Below are 5944 nucleotides of genomic sequence, written 5' to 3' on the forward strand. Positions count from 1 at the left end.
TAACACAGTTTACATTGCTCATACAGGCGGTATTGCATGTCCTGTCTCTAAGCTGGAGCAATATTTTTCATTTCTGGATTCAAAGTAAGATTTTGTTTAGACCATTATTTTTTTATCAAACGGTCATTATAATCTTGTTAATGTTAATAAGAAGTTAAGTTACTCTCGTATTAGATAAATTGTACTTGAAAATCTCGGATAAGTGGCACAAAACGTTTGCAGTTGTGGGACACACTCATTTAGAATATGGTGAACAACTGCAGCTGCTCAAGCTGGTATCAGTGATCGCCAATTAAAATTGCATGGCCGGTGAAAGTCAGATTTTGTAAAGGATGGATATATTCAAGATGATTTAGAAAGCATTCTTAAAGTTTTTATTAGTTTGGGCATTTGAAAACAATAAGGGTATTCTATCCTTGCCCCTTTCTTTTTTCAGTCTAGAATCGAATAAAGGTGGCAGCGTCCTACACACAGTATTTTTGTGTTATGTCATGTTTTTTAAGAAAGTCGAAATGGGGAATAAAACTGGAGAATTACCTAAACTTCAAAATAACAGCGTAAATCTCTTCTCCCGACTTTAATTGACACTCGATCGGGATATCGGTTGGGTATTGCGAGTTTTGAGAACAAAAAACGAGCGATTTGCCTCAAAACTTATGTCTGGCATTAGACGCCGCGAACTTAATAGAGGCTGGTCAATGTCACACAATAACACTTTTTTAGAGAGTGGAGTGCGAATAACTACAATGGTGCTCCAATTCACTTATGACTTTATTTTTTAAATTATTATTAATAAAAAATAATAAACGAAATTATGTCTGTGTAGTTTTTTTTCAAATAATTAAAAACTATCTCCACATTTCTAAACCCACGAGGCTTTGCATATATTATAATTATTATTTTCATCATCTGTTACATGCACTGATCGATATTAATAAACATGGATATATGTGTCAACTGTAATTCCTCATTTCAAAAGATATTCGATCGCATGTACAATAGACTTATAGCCAAACTGCCAAAATGTAAATTGTCTGCAGAGGTGTTATTGGCAGATCAATTTGACATTTTAGTCTCATCACAAAAAAAGCATTTATGTGTCCGAACTGCATGGAGCATTTAACTGTAATTCACAACTCTAAATAAAATTTAAAAGTATCGAGTGATAGATGTTTAAATAGTAGACATACACCTAGTTATAATTCAAAAACTGTTTCCAAACAAAAAAATATCAAATTCACCACTGATGTCAGTGAAAAAAAATTGCTGCCGCTGTGCCTGTTATTACACTACGTGTGAACAGTGGGAAAATAGTTAGTTGACGTCTTTAGTGCATTATAATGTTAAATCTGTTTAAGATTAACATAACATTTTAGAAAAGTTGATTTGCTATTTTAAAAGTTATGGTATACCGGTAATTACATTTATTTATATAATACAGCGTTGATATCGACCACCGTGAATATAGTGCGAATTAGCCCTGTGTACATGTATGTTGTTCCAGCCGCTACGCCATCCTACACACATAATAAAAACAACATGATGATTATATTTGTAACTTATTGTATTAAATTCTATAATTGTATTAATAATAACATATAATAATAAAAAAAAGGATAGATGAAAGCAGCCTATATTAGCAGATTGTCGAAAATCCGAAGACAAACTGCTTACAGAGTTGTGAAAAGCGTTTGCAAAGTTTGTAGATTCATTTGGAATCGTTACATATGATGTTATATTAACAAGTCCCATAGTTAAAAGTTTGAAAATGTGAAAAAAATATTTCGTAAATTGCCGTTAAATTAGCGTAGTATTACTCGAAGCATGTAGAGGTCATAGGTAAATTCAAGAATTACTTGTATACGATATCAAGTTTAAAACATTTCGAAAAACGAAATACCTTCCAATTCGAGTCAATTTCGAATTACTCATGTAGCAGTGTGGATAGGTAATCGACTGAGCTCTAATGTAAAGCTCAAATGGGTGTGGTTACTACATGCATGGGAGACTTCCAGAGTAAACACGCTGTTGTTGTTTTTTTGTTTGGTTCATCATCACACACACAGAAAATACATAAGGCGAATCGTGGAGTTTTCGTAAGTCTTCAAATTCCCTCTTATTTTCAGAGTACAACAGATTGTCGAAAATTCGAAGACAAACTGCTTAAAAAGTTGTGAAAAGCGATGGCAAAATTTGTGGATTCATTTGGAATGGTTACATATGATGTTATATTAACAAGTCCCATAGTTAAAAGTTCGCAAATGTGTAACAATATTGCCGTTCAATTAGCGTAGTGTTACTCGAAGCATATAGAGATCATAGGTCAATTCAAGAAGATACTTGTGCATACAATATTAAGTTTAAAACATTTCGATACATGAAATAGGGTCAAATTCGCGTCAATTTCGAATTACTCATGCAGCAGTGTGGTTAGATAATCCACTGAGATCTCAAATAAAGCTCAATCGGGCGCAGTTGGTACTTGCATGGGAGACTTCCTGAGTAAACATGCTGTTGTATTTTTTTTTTCGTTTGGTTCATCACACACAGAGAAAATATAGAAGGCAACGTTTGTGCATTCTTCCTTACTGTGATGTCAATCATGTATAGTAGGGAATCGTGGAGTTCTCGTATATTTTTTATTTCATTGAAAGTTTTCAAATTCCCTCTTATTTTCAAAGTACATGTTTTTGGTGCAGTCGGCACGTGGTGGGGTTTAAGCTGTTAACACACCGTGCAAAGTTGAGCAAAATTGTGCAAAACGAGTGCAAAGTGATTGCAAAGTTTGTAGATGTATTTGTATATTTGACCTAAGTTGCTTGCATATAGAACCCCGCAGTTGTAGAGTCGACAAAATGAATAAAAGCCAGATGAAAGCAGCCTATAATAACATATTGTCACACGAGGAGCTGACTGTAAAATGTTAGAAAACCGCGTGAAAAGTTAGAAAAAGCGATTGAAAAGTTTGCAGAGTTACTTGTATATATGATCTAAGTCTTTGTAATGCCAACCCCGCTGTTAAATTTCCAAAACATTACGTAAATGGCTAAATCGTGGAGTTTTCGTATTTTTTTAAAGCATTGACCTTTTTTCAAATTTTCTCTAATTTTCAATCATGTGCTAGTCTAACCTTGCTGGCAGTTCATTAACACACGTTTGTCGTCAGAGTCCAAGGTTTTCCCGAAGATATTTGGATGCACTCGCATTTACCTGCTTTGTGCGTTTTCGTAATGTCGTTCTAATTTTATGTTTGCACAAATAATATGTCCCAGATATGTTATAAACATGCGCTATCATACGTTATTTGACCTGACCTATTATCACATTTTTACACAATAATTGCCCGGTTTAATCATAGCCGACCACTTTACTGATTTACTGATGCCATAATGTGTAATGTAATATATAAAGACACTTAACATGAAATACACCAAATTTTATATGTAACTTGCAATATTATATAATTATACGAACTTGGTTATGGACAGCTTAATTTTGTTTGTGGAGAAACAATGAGGAGCACTAATAGATGATCTAGTTACTCCACTAGTATTATAAGCATCCATACGTTATGCTTATAGATATATTATCATCTGTATTATTCATCGCGACAGTGCAACATCTACGCATGCGTTATGAACCTTTGTTATCCAGTCATCAGTGGTTTGTAATCTGTGTATTCTTGGTAGACATGTAAAGGATGTAATTAAGATTACAACCAGACCTCAAACTGTGAGTTCAATCAGATCTTGCTGTGTTCGGAAAGTGAAGAACCTCTTGTATGCATCTTTTGTGCCAATTCCTCGAATCTACAATTTAAGCGTAGCCTGCCAAACGAGTTAAATACCTCACATCCAGCGGCACTTCTATTCTATTCAGTGCTCATACAAAAAAAAACGAATGTTTGCATTTGATATATGCGAGTCACAAAATTGTAAGCTATTTCTGGAAAACTACTCTGATGACTATTAGCTATACAAAACTGTTTTTATTTTGTGATACCAGTTTTCTTTGCATTGAATATGGTGCATAAATATTTTAAAAAATGCATATATTTTCCATTGTACACGGTATAAGGAGCCCATTTCGAAAATGACAGGTCTGATCTCAAATGTAGAATATTTAGCATTTGCATACACATATTTATGACGCAAAGAACAACATCTAAAGAGACCGCCTGCATATCAGACGAAGTATTACGAATCTTATGAATATCCTATTGTACGCGAACACCAATAAAATAATTGTAAATATGTAAGTGAAAAAGAAGAATCCTACACCTGTTACAACTCAACTGTCAAACTAAACAAATATTGCAGTCGCCCTCAAAGTATCATCGGAAAGAACGAACGAACCAGAAAGGTGATATAAACCAATTTGACTTGAATGAACAACGACGCTAACAAATGAGTCTAGCTTGGTGTAGTCTGCAGTAATTTATGAAATAATAATATGAAAACAAGTACGTTTACGATTTTTAAAGATATATTTGTGCCATGTGACAGTTCCGAGCATTGCATATCTTTGTTGACTCCCCTGAAATCGTTATGTGTAGGTTGCAAGTGCCAGAGCTGAAATGGAAGTTAAACTTGCCACACAGAGACCAGTTTGGGGCTATGTTATATGGCTATGTGACCATCATTCTATCGTTTGGCAATTGCTATTCTGTCATCAACCAGACCTTTGTCGAACACAAGCCCCGTCAGACCTTAACCAGTGTTCCCTCTATTGCATTCGTTAGTGAATGAATCTCTACTAGTTGATTTAGCCTTCCCGTTGAGCCCAAACAAGTTAGGATTTGAACTTGGTTCTACAAATTAAGAGTATCATGCACCAATCACTATGCTACCGTTGTTAATAACCTGCATTCAGTGATTCCTTGACAAAGTTGTCGATGTTAATGTAGGGCGCAATGACAAATGTATATGCCTTCCGCATAGGCAGTAACGACAGCAACGATATGCTCCAATTTGATGCGGCGTACGCTATAGTTGCGACGAGTTTATGCTGCCCTTAGTATTTGTCTCTATCATTAGGCATGTATCTGAACATCCGTTCGGTCGCTGACAAATACCTGATAGGGTTTTACTACAAACATTAAATTTATGTTATCGTATACGAAGAAACAACATATGTATGACGTGTGTATGATACCCCTGATGTACAGAAAACACTTAATCATTCTTTTTATTGAAATCTATCCTAATTGCAAGACGAATTGATTGCACCCAGGGCTAACGATGCATATATTCGTTCTATAGTATACATTACATTTTAGGAGAATTGTGAAATTAATAAAAAAAAAAGTAGTTATGCTGTCTGTGTACTTCCCTCTTTATCTACCTCAACTTGTTTTCCGTTAAGTTAGTAGGCTGTGATGACTAAATACATTGTCTTTATTTCATATTGAAATGACATTATCACTTTATTTGACCAAACTGATCTCCCGAATCAATCGTCCTTTCGTTTCTGCTCTTTTCCGTCAATGGTACTCCTAGCATTTACCTTAAAATCATTGTTTTGAATTTCAGATCTTTCTTGCACAACCAGACACATGACAACGCACATTATAACAACTCATGTCAACTCAGTGTGTTGCTTTTTCCAATAGAATATAATTTGGTTTTAGTTCTTTCAAGGCACCCGTGCTTCTTAGCAAGTGTACCTATATACAGTGATGTTTTTTTTCTGTGATTGAAATTGCCTTACCACTCTTAATACATTGAGTTGTGTAATATTGGCACAAATATGTGTCTACAGTAAAACATATGTGAAATTGCGGTCACGCTTTGTTAAAACTTGTCTTGGTTTCAAATGAACACTTTTCAAAACGCTCAACAATTTCGTTGTTATTATCCGTCATTAAACAAAATCATGAAATAATACACTTCAGGTAACTGGAAAATTTTGACTTTTACCTAGCTAGCACCTGGCATTTGAACCT

The sequence above is a fragment of the Saccoglossus kowalevskii genome, chromosome 11 (genome assembly GCF_978046115.1).
Source record: "Saccoglossus kowalevskii chromosome 11, keSacKowa6.1, whole genome shotgun sequence".
NCBI lineage: Eukaryota > Metazoa > Hemichordata > Enteropneusta > Harrimaniidae > Saccoglossus > Saccoglossus kowalevskii.